The sequence below is a fragment of the Spermophilus citellus genome (assembly GCF_964194105.1).
Source record: "Spermophilus citellus genome assembly, chromosome: 6".
NCBI lineage: Eukaryota > Metazoa > Chordata > Mammalia > Rodentia > Sciuridae > Spermophilus > Spermophilus citellus.
The window spans coordinates 68099028-68119045 of NC_138187.1; the positions used below are offsets into that span (position 1 = coordinate 68099028).

General features: G+C 34.0%; 1 long non-coding RNA gene across 1 annotated transcript; it reads left to right on the forward strand.

The window, feature by feature from the left end:
• Window positions 1-3500: 3500 nt before the first annotated feature.
• LOC308652088 lies at window positions 3501-9823 on the forward strand. The gene is made up of 3 exons (XR_014022730.1): window positions 3501-3552; window positions 9130-9252; window positions 9356-9823. It is a non-coding gene; the product is annotated as an uncharacterized lncRNA (long non-coding RNA).
• Window positions 9824-20018: the final 10195 nt, after the last annotated feature.

Consider the following 20018-nt stretch of genomic DNA (forward strand, 5'->3'; position numbering starts at 1 on the left):
CAAAGAAGACCAGTAGAGTAGAGGAAAGGGAAATCCCTCCCTTGTGTTTATGTAAGGGGAGGGAGAAGGGAAGGGAGAAGAGGAAAAGGATAAATACAGAGGACTGGATTGGAGTAAATTATATTCCATGCTTGCATGGTTATGTCAAAATGAACCCTAACATTATGTATAATTCTAATGCACTAATAAAGTAAATAGATGAATAAATTTTAAGGAAAACTCAGAAACTAAAAAGAAAGCATCAGAAACTAAAGAAACTGGAAGACACACAGTAGGATGGTATATTCAAAGTATTACAAGACAAAAACATCAACCATGATTTTACATCCAGGCAAAAAAAAATGTGATTCAAACAAATAAAAATTTATTTATTTGGAAAATTCAAAATAAATAAAAATTTAGAGAATTTGTTACAATCAGCCACTTTATAAGAAATAGTTAAGAAAGTTCTTCAGACTAAAAGCAAGTGTCCTCACACATTTTTTAAAATCCATACATTCAAGAGCATTAGTAAAGTAATTCTGTTATACAAAAGACTGTACAAATACATCCTTTGTTCTCTTTCTTCTTTTACTTGATTTTAAATGTAATTATATAGTACAATATGCACATACTTGTATCATTGAGTCTATATTTTACAGACAATGAATTTGACAATAGCAACACAAACAAGATGTGTGGGAGCAATGATGTGCTGAAGTAAGAAAATTAAAGGAGACATTAACTCAAATCCACAGGAAAATATTTTTTAAAATACTAGAAACTATAAGAAGCTAGTGGGGCACAGAGGAGCACAGAAACAATAATGGAGAGAATTTCTTCAGGCTTGCAAAGTCTCAATATGTGAACAAAGGGAATCCAGGTTTTTCTTATGAACCACTCCATGTAAAATGTCCCTCTCTCAATGCTGATCAGTGAGGGAATGAGATTGTTTAGGAGAAGAAAGCGTTGGAGAATGAGATTGGCTCATACAGAGATGTATGCGATACTGTGATGTTTGCTCAGCACGTCTTTGTTTGTGTGTTTGTTTATTTATTTATTTATTTATTTATTTTTATGTGGTGCTGAGGATCAAACTTAGGGCCTCGCATGTGCTAGGCGAGTGCTCTACCACTGAGCCACAATCCCAGCCCAAGAACCTTTTGATTGACCAGTCACTATAGGATATCCATTAGGCTGTCAAGAGAGAAGTCTGGGGGAGAAGCATTTGATTTACACTGGGGAGTGTCCTGGACAAGAATCTCACAGTTGCTTCACTCCTTTGTTCAACTCCACCCATCCACAGACATATTAGGATCCAAGGCTGTTGTGTTCTGACTCCAGACACTCTGAGCCATCATAGGAAATGCAGAAATAGCTTTGGCAGAGACCCACATTCCTGACCCACAGGGCAAGTGATTAGGAACCACCAGAGGCCTTGAACCTTTTCACCAGAGTTTTCAGATTGGCAGCTTGCATTAATTGTGTTTAACTAGGTGATGGGTGCCCAATATTGCCCTCTAGAAGGAAAGAGAAAGGGACAGAATGTGCACCTCAGTAAGATGTGAGATGTAGAGGAGCTTATCTTGATAACAATCCCAGATGAGCCCCCAGCTGATACCTGTCTTGGAGATCAAGAATGGGTTCTGTTCCCCTGGTATTGAAGATTAATCACCAAAGAAATGCTGAGGCAATCATAGAAAGCAAATTTTATTTAAGAAAGGGACAGAGACAGACTTCTCTGGAGAGAAGTGGGGCCCAGAGCTAGGTGCCTGTGGGTCTCACACACATCCCACACTGGCGAGGGAAGGGTTCCCATTAAAGGGATGGGCTGGCTATGAAATAAAAGCTAAGAAAATAGTACTACAAAATAAACATAAGAGGCCAGAAATTAAGTTTTCAGAGCAGGAGCAGTGACTGGCCAAACCAACCAGAGGAGTGCAGAGCCTGCACATGCTTTATTTTTATCAGAATATATCAAAAAGATTTGATAAAAACTTCTTCGTTGCAAAAACAGGATAGGAATGGGGGTAGGTAGGCTGTTCGGTTCTTAAAAGGTTAACTCCCATTTCTGTTGTTATGAAGAACCTGTGTCAGAGCTGAATAAGAAGTCACAGGGCAGTCTCAAAGTGTCAGGGTTGCTTCTGGGAGTCCCCAGATACCAGACTTTCTTACCCAATGGCTTCCATGCGATTTGATTCAGGCACATTTCATGGATGGATCCCCGCACATCCCCCTTCTTTATTCTTTAAATGCAAATGATGATCTTTTATTTCAAGTTCCTGGATCCTTGTTCTGTGGGTATGACAATCTATTATTATGATACCAAAAAAATTAGTAGCAAACATATCATTCCATAATATACATGCAGAATGTTTCAGCAAATTTCTAGGATTAAAACCATTCAATTCATGAAGTATTTGGTCAGCTAAAGATGCAGGGTACATAAGATCAGTTTTTCTTTTCCAAATATCTTGGATGTGACGATGTAACTGTATAAGATCCAGGGTATTATTGTTGCTATGCCAACATAAAATACTTTTTTGTGTTTTATCTTAAAATATTTGGTAGGTTATGATCACTGGACTGTTTTTAGCTATACACAATATACCTGACACAATAACAGGTTTTTTTCTCTGTAACTCACATCTGTTGATACATACATGCAAATGGTACCTCCATTTTTCTTTAATTTTTAGGATCAATACCTTCTATTACCTTTGGATTCAGTGTTGTTCAATAAGTGGGTCCTTGTTACTTTTGAATAACCACGTTTGATTCAGCAATAAAATATTCTCATTTAAGTCCTGACAATTTAAAATATCATTCATATTAAGAATCACAGTGCTAATTAGTTGATGTTTATTTTTAATAATTTAGGGCAATAATAAAAATGATGTTGATAAAACTTGAGAGATGTAAATTTTTTAAAGGAAACATTTGAAAGGATATTACAATTCAAATATAAAAATGAATATTTTTGTTTAAAATAAAAAGATATTCAGATAAAGGCCAAAATTAAGAAAGATACTATTAAGGAACATAGAGGAAAAATGATAAAATCCTTTATAGGAATTTGAGTAATAGACAAGTGGTCACTCTTTAAAATGAGAAATAAGAAATTACAAATACAGGAACAAAGGCTAATATAAGGAATTTGGTAGTAGTCCGTAAGTAGTCATCATGCCATCATGTGACTTTTTAAATTTTTAATTTTTAGGTATGAGTTTATCTAAAGGCAAAAATATGTTCACACAAGAAGATAGTTTTGTCAAGCATACTGCACCACATAAATTCTCAACAAAATCATCCATGGACAATCAAGGTATAAGACAGTAGTATATAATCATATAAAATAAGAATCTAATCACTTAGAATAGTTTTCATAGAATTCTTACTATTTTACTCTTGGCATATTTAAAAATTTCAGAAAATACATAAAGACTGTCTTAGCTCAAGCTGCTATAAACTAAAGACCTTAAACTGAGTGGTTTATAAACAATAGCAATTTATTTCTCACAGTTCTGGAAGCTGGAAAACATTTGGCCAACATACTGACAGAAGTTGTTACTGGTGAGTATTCACCTTCTGGTGCCTCTTTCTGTGTCCTCACATGGTAAAAGGGGCAAAGTGGAAGGGGACTTCTTTAAGGAGAGTACTGATCATGTTCATGAGAAGTGAGCCTTCGTGACATAGTCACTTGCCAAAGACCCTGCAAACTATACTATCACAAGGTGATTAGGACTCAACATACTTGAGCAAGAGAGAAATAACTTGAAAAGTATTGGTATTAAAGGTTTTGTAAAACTCCGCTGTATACCCATCCGGTCCTGGGCTTTTCTTGGTTGGTAGTCTTTTGATGGCTTCTTCAATTTCATCCATTGATATTGGTCTGTTCAAATTGTGTGTATCCTCCTGACTCAGTCTGGGCATATCATATGACTTAAGAAATTTATCAATGTCTTCACTATCTTCTATTTTATTGGAATATAGGTTTTCAAAATAATTTCTAATTGTCTTCTGTATTTCTGTAGCATTTGTTGTGATATTGCCTTTTTTATCCCGTATGTTAGTAATTTGAGTTCTCTCTCTTCTTCTCTTCGTTAGTATGGCTAGGGGTCTGTCGATCTTATTTATTTTTTCAAAGAACCAACTTTTAGTTTTGTTAATTTTTTCAATAGTTTATTTTGTTTCAATTTCATTGATTTCCGCTCTGATTTTAATTATTTCTTGCCTTCTGCTACATTTGCTGCTGTTTTGCTCTTCATTTTCTAGGGCTTTGAGATGAAGTGTGAGCTCATTTATTTGTTGGTTTTTCCTTTTTTTGAGGAATGACCTCCAGGCGATGAATTTCCCTCTTAAAACTGCTTTCCTTGTGTCCCATAGATTCCTATATGTTGTGTCTGTATTTTCATTTATCTCTAAGAATTTTTTTGATTTCCTCCTTTATGTCTTCTGTAACCCATTGGTCATTCAGTAACATATTGTTCATTTTCCATGTGATGTAGGATTTTTCCTTCCTTCTTTTATCATTTATTTCCAGTTTCATTCCATTATGATCAGATAAAATGCATGGTATTATCTCCACCCCTTTATATTTACTGAGGGTTGCCCTATGGCATAATATATGGTCTATTTTTGAGAAGGATCCATGTGCTGCTGAGAAAAAAGTATATCCACTTGATGATGGTTGATATATTCTATATATGTCAGTTAGGTCTAGGTTATTGATTGTGGTATTGAGTTCCAGAGTTTCTTTATTCAACTTTTGTTTGGAGGATCTGTCCAATGGTGAGAGAGGTGTGTTGAAGCCACCCATAATTATTGTGTTGTGGTCTATTTGATTCTTGAACTTGAGGAGAATTTCTTTTATGAATGTCGCAGCACCATTATTTGGTGCATAAATATTGATAATTGTTATGTCTTGTTGGTGAATGGTTCCTTTTAACAGTATATAATGTCCTTCCTTATCCCTTTTGATTAACTTAGTCTTGAAGTCGATTTTATTTGATATGAGGATGGCCACCCCTGCTTGCTTACGAGGACCGTGTGCAAATATACCTATTTTTTTCCCATCCTTTCACCTTCAGCCTGTGTATGTCTTTTCCAATCAGATGTGTCTCCTGGAGGCAGCATATTGTTGGATTTGTTTTTTTAATCCATGATACCAGCCTATGTCACTTTATTGGAGAGTTTAAGCCATTAACATTTAGAGTTACTATTGATATATGGTTTGTACTTCTAGCCATGTTTGATTATTTATCCTTTTTTTTTAAATTTAGTTTGTTTCTCCATGATTATCTTTCCCCCGCCCTCTGTCTTTACCGAGGCACTTCCCACTGATGGTTTTGGATATTGTTTTTCATTTCTTCCTCGTGTAGTGTTTTGCTCAAGATGCTTTGCAATGCTGGTTTTCTGGCTGCAAATTCTTTTAACTTTTGTTTATCATGAAAGATTTTTATTTCATTGTCATGCCTGAAGCTTAATTTTGCTGGATACAGAATTCTTGGTTGGCATCCATTGTCTTTCAGTGTTTGAAATACATTGTTCCATGACCTTCTTGCTTTCAGCGTCTGTGATGAAAAATCTGTTGTTAACCTTATTGGTTTACCCCTGAATGTAATCTGCCTCCTTTCTCTTGTAGCTTTTAATATTTTCTCTTTGTTCTGTATATTGGATATCTTCATAACAATGTGTCTTGGCGTTGGTCTACTGTGATTTTGTATGCTCGGTGTCCTGTATGCATCTACAATTTGTATATCCATTTCCTTTTTTATTTCTGGAAAGTTTTCTGTAATTATTTCATTCAGCAGGTTACTCATTCCCTTGGTTTGAATCTCTATACCTTCCTCTATCCCGATGACTCGTAAGTTTGTTTTTTTTTTATGTTATCCCATATCTCTTGGATGTTTTTCTCGTGATTTTTTACCTGCCTTTCTGAGTTGGCTAGACTCTTTTCAAGATAATATATTTTGTCTTCATTATCTGACATTCTGGCGTCTACTTGCTCCACTCTGTTAGTGATACTTTCATTTGAGTTTTTAATTTGGTTTATAGTTTCCTTCATTTCTAGAATTATTGTTTGATTTTTTTATAATCTCTATCTCCTGATAAAGATGCTTAACTTCTTCTTTTATCTGTTTATGTAATTCGTTTTCAATGTGTTCTTTCACTGTTTGAATTTGCTGTCTCATATTCTCTTTAAGGTTCCATTCCACCTGTCTAAGGTGTTCCTTGAGTTCTTTATATGACCATTTTTCTGATGACTCTAGGTCCTCCTGAATATTTAGGCTGTCCTGCATTGTTTGTACTCCTTTTCTTCCTTGTTTTTTCATGCTGCTCATGTTACTTCTTGTTCTGTTTGACTGCTGAGTTACTGTTTACTCCTATCAATTTATTTGATGCTTGGGAGGAAAGGTATTAGAAGGGAAGGGAAGAAGTCCCCAAGAGAATGAGAGTAAGCAGGTAGAATTCAAGGAAGGGGGAATAAGAAAATTGAAAAGAAATGAAAAGTCAAAAGAAGAAAAAAATAGGAAATAAAAAAGGAAAAAAATTTTTAAAAAAATAATAATAAAATAAAAATTAAAATTAGAAGAAAAAAAATTTAAAAAATTTAAAAAAATTAAAAAACAACAAGAAAGAAAAATGAAAATGAAAAAAAAAACCCCAAATCAAAAAAAAAAACTAATAAATGCAGTCTTAGAGTTTGATTAACTTCTCTTCCAGTAGGTGGAGCTGTGCCCACCAGGCCAAGCATCTTCTGTCAATACACGGGAACCAATCACTGTGCAGCAGCTCCTCCTCCCAGACTGGGCGAGTCTCCAATCCTGAGTGCCTAGGGCCTCCTCTTGTGTCTAGTCACTTCCCTACTTTTCCTTTAGCCAGGCCCCTCTCACCGGTGACGCTCACCACAATACTGGCTACACGCCAGGTCTGCTGTTCCCATGAGCCCTGTTTTCATGAACGACTGGGCACACTCTCCCTGTTTGCCATTCCCTCAGATCCTAAGTTTGTAGAGCTTGGGGCTTAGAATCCTCAGCAAATTTTACTTGCCTTCCGGTAGCCACGCCCCCAGTCGCTGGTGCAAGAGACCTCAGTTGTCAATACTGGTGGGAGCGGTAGCCGGGAGTTCTGCGCCGTGGGTCCCACGCCACTTCTGATTCCCTTGGTCTGGCTATTGCGCTCACGGGAGAGCTGGGAGGGGCCCTTAAGGTTTCCCCGATGTGTGGAGAGGGAAGGCTAGGGGATTACACACCTGTAGCCACAGGTTTCAATGAAGTTATCTTCTCCGCCGCAGTCTGGTGACATCAGTTCTCTGCCATGGTGGTATCTCTTGCAAATGGCGACAGTTCGTTTCCCTTTGCTGGGTGACCAATGCAACGGGTGGGTCCTTACTGTCTCTCCCAAGCCCCGTTTCAAACCTGTGGCCACTACGTATGAAGGCTTGGTTGGCATTTACCTCCATAGGATCAGAAGGGCTGACCAGATGTTTCAGCCAGATGGATTAGTGCTGAGTCACAGCTGTTTGTCTGCGGGAAGCAGGTGAACGGGAGCTTGAATTCAGCCTATCCGGGCTCAGTGTGTGTTCTGAGAGGCCCAGACTCTTCGCCCCAGATCCACATCAGCTCAGCATTGCCTCGTGATCCTGAGCAAACAGCATTTAGACTGTTTACGACTCCCTATGCCTGCACAGCTGAAGAGGTCGGAGACTTGATCTCTCTGCGCCCGCCACCATGTTGGATCTCCATCAAATGGGGTATAATTTCTTATTTTTCCAAGTGTACAGGTTGCAGAATCACATTGGTTATACAGCCATGTTTATACATACAGCAATACTAGTGTCTATTTTATTCTGCTGCCCTTCCTATCCCCACTTGCCCTTCCCTCCCCTCCCATCATCACCTCTCTCTACCCAATCTAATGTGATACACATTTTTTTTCTTTTTCTCATCACAACATCATACATGTATTCTGAATAACGATGAGGGTCTCCTTCCATCTTCTGTGCAATTCCCCTTCTCCCTCCCATTCCTTCCTACCTCTCTTCCCTATTTAGTGGTAATCATCTTCTCATGCTCTTCCTCTCTACCCCATTTAGAATCACCCCCCCTTATATCAAAGAAGACGTTCGGCATTTATTTTTTAGGGATTGGCTAACTTCACTTAGCATAATCTGCTGCAATGCCATCCATTTCCCTGCAAATGCCTTGATCTTGTTATTTTCTAGTGCTGCATAATATTCCATTGTGTATAAATGCCACATTTTTTTATCCATTCATCTATTGAAGGGCATCTAGGTTCGGTCCACAGTCTAGCTATTGTGAATTGTACATTTTAGCAATACTTTAAGAACATATTTTAATCTACAGTTAACTAGTGAGATTAAGTCATTTGGGATAATCTTCTGTACCATCTATATCCAAAATTACATTCAATTTGTAATGTCAGGATGTATTAAAATATCATCACACAAATTAATTTTGCATGGGCATTTTCAGAAAAATAATATAGAGAATAAACTTATATTGAATAACATGGAATCATCACTCTAACATGCTTTAAGATTTTTATTTGTAGTGATTTACAAATTTTCTCCAGCTTTTACCCTTATTTGACAAATGTGAATAGCTAGCTTAAGCCATAGGTTCTGAAACAAATTATGTTAACAATAATTTATTCACTCAGTGGACTTCAGTTACAATGTCTTGTGAATCTCCTTACCCTCTGGCTTCCAAATGGAAGTTTTCTACAATTACATGTTGCTTTTATAACAAATAGAATTTATGAAATATAACTAGCATTGGTTGATTTTTGAGGTTGGTTCAATGACTTATGCATAAAATTTGTTCTCTAAAACCATCTTTCCAAAAGTATTATTTTAAATGTAGACTACAGATCAAATACAGAGATGAATATTTGGTCCAAAGTGAAATGCGGTTGTGGTATAAGTCAAAATTAAGAAAGATGCTATCACAGGACACAGAACAAAGACAAGAAAGAGAAAAATGATGAAAGACTTTATAGAAATAGTTATAAGTAGCTACTCAATAAAATATAAGAAAAGTTATAAATACAGAAATAAGAGTTTGGGAAATAGTGTGTGAAAAGTAAGAATATTCATGAAATTTTTATTTTAAACTTTTATCTTAGGTGTGAGTTTACAGAAAAACAAAGATACATTCAAACAACATCAAGAAGATATTCAAACTAAGAACATTATACCAACTAAGTTTCCAAAAAAATCCAGCAATTTATCATCCTTTAAGAATAAAGGTAAAAGATTACATATAAAAATATTTTAAAAGTATCTAACTACGTAGAATAGTTTTGAACTGTTTTTTTATTTACTTTTTTATCTTACATTTTTATTCAATAGTCTCTTAGGGAAATCTTTGTATGTTTGAAGATGAGATAATGTATGTTTTTGGCATCCTTTTCAAGTATGAGGTAACTATTTTTGTGAGTTTGTCTCTGTATCTTCTATCTCGTTTGTCTTCTTGCCTGCTTTGGTGCAAATACAATGCTGTTTTTGTTACTTTAGCTCTGTAGTATAATTTAAGTCTGGGATTGTGATGCCTCCTGATTCACTTTTTTCGCCAAGGATTGTTTTACCTATTCTGGGTCTCTTAGTTTTCCAGATGAATTTCATGACTGATTTTTTTTATTTCTATAAAGAACATCATTAGAATTACTTTTTACATTATTAGAATTTTGATGAATATTGCATTGAATCAGTATAGCACTTTTGGTAGTATGGGCATTTTGATAAAATAGAGGAAGACCTTAGAAATTGAAGAAATTTCTATTTAGGCCTATGGCCCATTTTTAATTGGGTTATTTTTTGATATTGAGTTTTGTGATTTTCTTATATATTATGGATATTAGCCCCTTGTCAGAATCATAGTTTGTAAATATTTTCACCCATTCTCTTGACTGTCTCTTAACTCTGAAGACTTCTTTCTTTGCTATGCAGAGATTTTTAGTTTGATGTAATTTTGTTTGTCTATTTTTGCTTTGATTGCTTTTGGGGGATTTCTTCCCTTGCAAAGAAAAAAATATTTGCCATTTCCAATGTCCTGAAGCATTTCCCTTATGATTTTTTTCCAAGTATTTTCCTAGTTTCTAGTCTTACATTTCTTGATCCATTTTACATTGAATTTTATAACTTGTGAGACATAGGAATCTAATTTCATTCTTTTGTATATGGATATCCAATTTTCCCAGCACCATTTATTGAAGAGACTGTCCAGTCTACAGTGTATATTCTTATCACTTTTCTCCAAAAAATCAGTTGACTATAGATGTGCAGAGTTATTTACGGGCACTCAATTCTGTTCCATTGGTCTGTGTGGTTTTGTGATAATGCCATAATGTTTTAGTCCATTGTGGAAGTCAAGTTGTGTGAAATAGAGAAATGAATATTTGGTCCAAAGTGAAATGCGGTTGTGGTATAAGTCAAAATTAAGGAAGATGCTATCACAGGATACAGAACAAAGACCAGAAAGAGAAAAATGATGAAATACTTTATAGAAATAGTAATAAGGGCTATTTCTACTCAATAAAATATAAGAAAAGTTATAAATACAGAAATGAAGAGTTTGAATCAACTTGGTTCTTTTTGATCAAGCTTACTTTGGCTACTTAGGGTGTTTGTACTTCTATATTAATTTTGGAATTGTCTTTTTCTAGTCCTGTTAAGAATATCATTGGTATTTTTATAGGAATTTCATTAAACCTATAGATTGCTTTGAGTAAAATATACATTTAAAAATATTAATTCTTCCCATCCATGAACATGGGAGGTCTTTCCCTTTTTTTAATGTCCTCATCAGTTTCTTTCATCAGAGTTTTATAATTTTTTTATAGAGGTCTTTCACTTTCTTGTTTAGATTCATTTCTCTATATTTTAATTTTTTGTAGGTCTTGAGAATAATTTTTTCTGTTATAAGTTTTTTCTCAGCACTTCTTGTTATTGTTATATTAAAATGCTACTGATTTTTTATGTTGATTTTGTATTCTACAAATTTGCTGAGTTCTCTTATCAATTCTAATAGTCTTTTAGTGTAGTCTTTACATTTTCCCACATAGAGAATCATATCATCTGCAAACAGGTATAATTTGAATTCCATCTTTTCTATTTGCATACTATTTATTTATTTTTCTTGCCTAATTGTACTGGCTAAGATTTCGATACTATATTGAATAAGAGTGGTGAAAGTGAGCATCCTTGTTTCAGACTTTAAAGAAAACATTTTCATCTTTTCCCCATTTGGTATAATGTTAGCTGCAGCTTTATTGTGCACAATTTGTATTACATTAAAGTATGCTCCTTCTGTACCTAATTTTTCCAGAAGTTTCATTATTTTGTCAATATCATAGAATATTGAATTTTATTGAAAGCTTTGTTTATCTATTTAGATAAGCATATGACTTTGTCCTTCATTTTGTGGTGTAATATATTCAAAGATTTGCAGCTGTTGAATCACCCTCGCACTCCTGGAATGAATCTAATCTGATTATAGTAAATTATCTTTTTGATATGCTGTTGGATTTGATTTGTTAATATTCTGTGCATCTTTTTTGCATCTATGTTCATTAAAGGTATTACTTTATAGTTTTCTTTTGTTGTTATTATGTCCGTGTCTTGTTTTGATATCATAGTAATGCTGACTCTTAAGAGTGAGCTTCTAAGAATTCCTTCCCTTTCATGTTTTTAATAGTTTGAGGAGAATTAGTATTAGTTCTTCCTTAAAATTTTGATAGAATTTAGCAGTGAAGTCATCTGTTCCCAGATTTTTCTTTTTGGGGAAACATTTTAGTACAGTTTCAATCTTACTATTTGTTATTGGTCTGTTCAGTGTTCTATGTCTTCATGGTTCAATTTCAGTATCTTTTATGTGTCTAGAAATTTATCCATTTCTAAGTTTTCCAATTTTTGTTATATAGAGTTACTTGTAATAATTTTTAATGATCTTTTGTATTTCTGTGTTATTGGTTGCAATATCTCATTTATCATTTCTAATTTTATTTATTTGACTCTTTTTTCCCCTTAGTCTAGCTAAAGGTTTGTTGATTTTATTGACCTTTTCAAAAAACCAGATATGTTGGGCCATGTCTATAATCCCAGCAGCTGGGGAGGTCAACACAGAAGAACCACAAGTTCAAAGCCAGACTCAGCAACTTAGTGAGGCCCTAGGCAACTTAGCAAGACCTATATAGTCCACCACAGACGGCACAGCAGATGGATGGTTAACCAATGCAGGTTATGAGTCGAACTTAGAAAATTAATTAGAAATTATATAAATAAGACAAAGATTCATTTGTTAGTGAAAAGCCAGGGCATTGTGGGGACCAGCTCTGGTGGAGACTGGATCTGAAAACAAAATGGAGTCTGTATAGTAATTTATATAGATACACCAAAGGGATTCAGTGTGAAGAAATTCTTTAGGAAAACAGGATGAAGATGGCAAAAACAGCTTGTTTAGGGTTTAGTGGTAGCCACTTCCTGTAACTCTGGGGAGCTAGGATCTGGGGAGCTCTGGCTTTTTGAACTAGTGAGTTCCATAACAACCACAGAATTTCCCCTATCAACAGGAATCATCTTGCACATGGGCACTCCCCAGGTGCTCTTGTGCTGCAAGCTTCCCAAAAGCAGCTTTTCAACATCCAAGGTTTCAAATAGTTCAAAGCAATGATTTATCAACTGCCTATGGCAACCCTGTCTCTAAATATAAAAAGGATCAGGAATGAAGCTCAGTGGTTAATCACCCCTGGTTTTGTGACCAAAGTTCAGTCCCTGTCCCCAGTGTCAATTAATGCCAATTTAATGAAGACACAGTTTTTGAGCAAAAGAAAAAAAAGGTTTATTGCTTTGCTAGCAAAGGAGAAACACAGGGGACTCCTGTCCAAGAGGTTGTTACTCTCCCAATCACGAGGGACACGGGGGGGTTTAAAGCCTTAGAGCAATGAGGGCTATATTCAGAAGGTGAAGGGACCACTGTTACAGTTTCAATCTCTGATATTGGTCTTTTTTATTATCTTTTTGCCTTTATTTCATCTGTTTCTGCTCTGATCTTCTAGTATTTATTTCTTCTAATTTTAAGTTAATTTGCTCTTGCTTTTCTAGGTCCTTGATATGTATCAGTAGATTGTATTTGAAATCTATTTTTATCTGGGCTATTATTGCTATAAATTTAACCTTTAGTACTTCATTTGCTATATCTCATAGTTTTAGTTTGTTATGTTTTTATTTTCATTTTTTTATGAAATTTTAGTTTCTCTTTTGTATTTTGTTTAGTATTCATGTTTGTAGAGTTTCTGAAGTTAATTTTGTTATTTATTTCTAGTTTATTCCTTTTTAGTAAGAAAAGATATGAGTTCAATTTTTAAAGAAATTTATTGAGATTTTTTTCATGCTCTAATATGTGGTCCATTCTAGAGAATGTTCCATGTACTGATGAAAAGAATGTATACTCTGTAGCTGTTCAATAAAGTGTTGTGTAACAGTCCATTTTGTTTATAGTTTAGTTTAACTCATATTTCTTTGTTGATTTTCTTTTTTCTTTTTGGTACTAGACATTGAACCCAAAGGTGCTTCACAACTGAGCCCTATTCTATAGCCCTTTTTTTGATATTTTATTTTGAAACAGAGTCACTAAGTTGCAGAGGACCTTGCTAAGTTGCTGAGTCTGGTCTCTAACTTGTGATCCTCCTACCTCAGCCTCCTGAGATGCTGGGCTTACAGGTGCATGTCACTGTGCCTGGCTCTTTATTGATATTTTTATCTGGATGATCTGTCTATTGATGAAAGTGGGGTGTTGGACAATATGGTTGAGGCTTTCATATATTATATATTTGAAAAATATATACATATATTTTATAATAATATATTATAAATAATATGTATTATTTATATGTTATTAAAATATTTTTTTAATTTTGAGAGTGTCTTGCTAAATTGACAAAACTGGCCTCCAACTTGTGATCCTCCTGCCTCAGACTCTCAAGTCACAGAAATTATAGGCCACTGTACCAAGCTCAACTATATTTTTTATTTATATATGACAGCGAAATGCATTGCAATTCTTATTACACATATAGAGCACAATTTTTCATATCTCCGTTTGTATACAAAGTATATTCACACCAATTTGTGTCTTCATACATGTACTTTGGATAATAATGATCACCAATTAGTGCTGGTCTTCACTGAAAGAACTTGTACATTTTTAGCTAACTTGTCAGTGACTTCACTCAGCCTAACTGGAAGCTACTTGGCCAGTAAAACATATGGTTTGTAAAGTCCCAGTTCCATTGTCATAAAACAGTATAAAATGGTGGTTTTAGAGAGAAGAGAAAATTCATTTAACAGTGAGTCAAGGATAGGCTCTTAAGTATGCACCTTCACAAGAAAAGCAGGGCAAATCAAAGGCAAATAAACAATTATCTTCATCTTTTTCATCATTTGATAGCATAATTTTCTCAATAAGGAAAATATGCGACCAAAAACAAATGAATCAGGATATTGAAGGACACCAAAATAAAATACAGACTTGGACAAATGTAACTGATTGTATTACAAATATATGACATACAATACTTAAATGGGGTTAAAAAAAAGCTGTCCTAATTAACTGGAAAACAGTTTTTTTAAGTGGAGGCTAAAGATAGAAACAAGCATACATAAACATTGTACTCTAGTTGGCAAATGTGTTTCTCAGAGAGGTACATATTAACAATTTTATAAAAACTTCACTGAGTTATAATTTGCATGCCACAAATTCCACCCATTTCAAGTGTATGTATCCATGGTTTTAGTAATCCTTGGACTGCAATCATCACCTTAATTCAGTTTTAGAACATTTCCGTCATTTTAATAAATCCCTCAAAATAGTTCACAATAGTTAGTTTCCATTATTGGCCCCAGATAACCACTAATCAACTTTTATATCTCTGTATTTGCTTTCTATATATCCCATATAAATATAATATACAATGTAAGGTGTTTTGTGAGTCTTATTATTTTGTTGTTCTAATTAGTTACACATGACAGTAGAATGCATTTTGACACATCATACATAAATGAAGTATAACTTCCCATTCTTCTGGTTGTACATGGAGAATTATACTGGTCATGTAGTAATATATACACATAGAGTAATAATGTCAAATTCACTCTACTATCTTTCCTACCCTCACACTCCTTCCCTCCCTTCACTCTCCTTTGCCTAATCCAGAGTACCTCTAGTCTTCCTTAGCTGCAGTCGTGATTATGAATTAGCATCCACATATCAGAGAAAATATTTAACCTTTGGTTTTGGGGGACTTGCTTATTAGCATGATATTCTCCAGCTCCATCAATTTACCAGAAAATGTTGCAATGTTGTATTTTATTCCTTTTTATTGATGACAAGTATTTTGTACATGTTTTTATCTATCAACAAGTTGATAGATATTTGAATTGATTTCGCTTTTTGACTTTACTGATTCTGCTTTGAATATTCACATGTAGGTTTTTGTGGCAACATGTTTTCATTGCTGAATTATATGGCAAACTTTTGTTAATTATTTTTTAAAATGACAAAGTGTTCAAAGTGGCTCTACCATTTTACATTTCCACAGCCAGCTATGATGTTTTCTATTTCTCCATATCCTTGCCACCAACATTTACGTGTGTGTCTGTGTGTGTGTGTGTGTGTGTGTGAGTGTGTGTGTATGTATGTTTCCTTTTGGTGGATACTGCATATCTAAACCATAACAATTCACACACCTCACATTTCATCCATTAAAAATTTTAAATTCTATGGCTTTTAGAATATTCACAGAATTATGCATTCACTACCATAACAGTTTTAGAACATGCTTATTACCTGAGGAAGAAACCTCTGAACTCCTTAGCTATAATTCTCCAATTTTCTTATATTCTGAGCCCTAGGCAACCACTAATCTACTTTTGTTTCTATAAAGTTTGCCTATGTTAGATATCACATAAATGGAATCTTAGAATATGTGGTCTTTGTTACTGGCTTTTTTTCTACTTACCTCTTATCTCAAATAAATCCTTCCAAAAGTATGTCTTTATTATTTTAATTGAATTAATAATTCAAAAAGTTATTTTTAGTTATTTTAAGTTCATTTTTATTGACAACTAACATAATATGTATTTAAAACAATTACAAATGTGATAAATGTTATACCTAACCTATTTTCTAAATTTTTAGAAGAAGGCCCTTCAGATCTTTTCTCCTATGTAACTGAATCTCTAAAAATATCCACGGCTGGTTTAGGCATTACTAAACCCATTCCATTTCCTTCTCTGAATCAACCACCTTCAGGTAATTTTTAATATTTTTGTGTCAGTATAATATTTCTTTAATGAAATCTTTAATGTATAGAAATCATAAAGTTGTATTTGTTGTAACCATATAACAGTTTAGCAAAACATAAATTCCTCTAAATTGTTCATCTAGTAGATGATGTTAATAGATTATTGTTAGTAGATAACTAACATTCCTTTCATTTCTCTTCCTTTTCCTTAATAACTAAATCAGAATTGCACTTATTTTCTCAACTTTTCTTTCTTGCTCACTATTGTGGTTTCTGTGGATGACTAAGATAAATTCCTTACACTTACATATCCCTGTTTTGTCCAGTCCCAGAAGGGTTACTATAGAGAAACTCAACATGAGGATAGGTAGGAAGGAAGATAGAGTTCTCTCTTTATTGCCATCTCCTCAACTGTCTAATTCTACTAATACATAAAAAAGTTTGCAGATCCCATTTCTTAGTCACTCCTGAGACATTATACAATTCACACTCTGGTACATTTCTTACAGATATTGAATTTAAACATTTTTTTAATGTTGGCTTTTCTTCAATACATATGTGTTCCAATGCCTAAAAATACATAAGTACATACATGTGCTGTGCTCCATCCATAGGGTTATAAATAAAAGAAAAATCAATAGGAAACGGAGAAGATTGACTAAGATATTATTTTTATTCCATTTGTTTTAACTACTCGCAAATTAAAAGGAGGGAGAAAGTTCTTAACCATAGAAGATATTTGTGCCTGCTTCTAGGAAAGGAGAAATGAACACACCAAAAGAACAGAATCTGGGCTGGAGATATAGCTCAGTTGGTAGAGTGCTTGTGTCGCATCCAAAAAGCCCTGTGTTCAATCCCCAGCATCAAAAAGAAAAAAAAAAAAGAAAAAGAAAAAGAAAAAGAAAAAGAAAAGAAAAGAAAAGAAAAGGAAAGAAAGAAAGAAAGAAAGAAAGAAAGAAAGAAAGAAAGAAAGAAAGAAAGGAAAAGAAAAAGTCCACTTTCTGCCTCAGAAGAAAAAATAGTCAGAAATTATGTGTGATGGCAAAGGACACTTTAAAAAAATCAACAAAATCCTCAGTTTCAGTAGATATAAAAATGTATAGACAAGATAGGTTAAGACTGAAAAAGAAATTTTATAGGTTAGATTCCAAGCATTTCACAACTTCTCAAGCTGGGATCAATGATCTTTCAATGTATTTTGGACAAATATAATTGATTTGGGGCTCACTTGTTGCTTCATATAATCTACAATTATGCTTTCCTTTGATGTTGCTCACAGTTTTACTTATAACTCAATTTTCCACTTCTAAGTCAAATTCTTTTCTAGAAGTATTAATATAAGCAATAATATTGCCTAAAGAAATGGCAAAGAGGAGAGGAAAGAAAACTAAAAAATAGTCTGAGTGATCCAATAATCATTATTTACATTTTTACTCCATTATTAGAGAGAAATAATAATGGTCTTTTGTAGGATGAAGGAAATGATGATAGCATAAACTTTTTATTTTCTATCCAAAAATGAAGGCTTTAGATCTAAAAAATAATGGGAGATATACATTTTTCAAACAAATATTTGACTTAATGAATGAAAGAATTTATGTTTATTTTTGTGGAAAAAAATACATTTTGGTAAGTTTTTCCCAATTACTTTGAGAAAGTACTATCTAAATGAACCACATTCTTCAAATAAAGATATTGAAATTATTTTAATTACTATATTTTTTCATTAACAGTGTTCAAAATATGTATCTTTACATTTCTTAGAATCTCTTCCTTCATTCTTTTTTTAAATTTAGTTTTCATTCTTATTTGTTATATAGGAGAACAGAATGTATTACAATGTATTACAATTCATATTACACATATAGAACACTATTTTTCAAATCTCTGGTTGTATACAAAGTATTCACACCATTTCTGTGTTTATACATGTACTTAGGATAATGATATCCATCTCATTCCACCATATTTTTACCCCCATGTCCCCTTCCTTCACCTTCTACCCCTTTTTCCTATCTAGAATTTGTCTAATCCTCCAATGTTCCCCCTCCCAACCCCACTATGAATCAGCCTCCTTAATCAGAGAAAACATTCAGCATTTGTTTGTTTGTTTGTTTGTTGTGATTGGCTTACTTCAGTTAGCATTATATTCTCCAACTCCATCCATTTACCTGCAAAGAAAATAAATATATATATAAATAAATGTGATATATTATATCACATTTTCTTTATCCATTTATCTACTGAAGGGCATCTAGGTTGGTTCCACAGTTTAGCCATTATGATTTATACTAATATAAACAATTATGTGACTGTGTCCCTCTAGTATAGACCAAGGAGTATGTCAAATGGTGGTTTCATTCCCAGCTTTCCAAGGAATCTCACTACTGCTTTCCATAGTGGCTGCATCAATTGGCAGTCCCACCAGCAATGTATGAGTATGCCTTTTCCCCCCACATTCTCACCACACTTATTGTTGTTTGTGTTCTTAAAGCTGACTGGAGTGAGATGAAATCTTAGAGTGGTTTTGTTTGCATTTCTCTAATTGCTAGAGATTTGAACATTTTTTCATATATTTTTTGATTGATTGTATATCATCTTCTGAGAAGTGTCTGTTCAGTTCCTTGGCCCATTTATTGATTAGGCTTTTATTTTTGGTGGTTAGCTTTTTGAGTTCTTTATATACCCTTGAGATTAGTGCTCTATCAAATGTGTGAGTGGTAAAATTTTGCTCACAAGATGTAGGCTCTCTATTCACCTCATTGATTGTTTTCTTTGCTGAGAATAAGCTTTTTTAGTTTGAATCCATCCCATTTATTGGTTATTTTTTTAAATTCTTGCACTATAGGAATCTTATTAAGGAATTTGGGGCCTACTCCTACATGATGGAGATTTGGGCCTACTTTTTCTTATAGGTGCAGGGTTTCTGGTTTAATGCCTAGGTTCTTGATCAACTTTGAGTTGAGTTTTGTGCAGGGTGAGAGATTGGAGGTTAATTTCATTTTATTGCATATGGGTTTCCAGTTTTCCCAGAACCGTTTATTGAAGAGGATATGTTTTCTCCAATATATGTTTTTGGCAACTCTGTCTAATATAAGATAACTGTATTTATATGGGTTAGTCTCTGTGTCCTCTATTCTGTACCATTGGTCTACCAGTCTATTTTGATGCCATGCCATTTTTGTTACTATTGCTCTGTAGTATAGTTTAAGGTCTGGTATAGTGATGCCACCTGCTTCACTCTTCTTGCTAAGGATTGCTTTAGCTATTCTGGTCTCTTATTTTTCAACATGAATTTCAAGACTGCTTCTTCTATTTCTATGAGGAATGTCAATCAGATTTTGATTGGAATTGCATTAAATAGTCCTTTTGGAAGTATGGTCATTTTGACATATTAATTCTGTCTATCCAAGAACAAGGTAGATCTTTCCATCTCCTAAGGTCTTCTTTGATTTCTTTCTTTAGCGTCTATACTTTTTGTTGTAGAGATCTTTCACCCTTTTAGTTATTTTGATTCCCAAGTATCTAATTTTTTTGAGGATATTGTAAATTGGGTAGTTTTCCTCATTTTCTTTTCAGAGGATTTGGCACTGATATATAGAAATGCCTTTGATTTATGGGTGTTGATTTTGTATCTCACTGCTTTGATGAATTCATTTACTAATTCTAGAAGTTTTCTGGTGAAATATTTTGGGACTTCTAGGTATAGAATT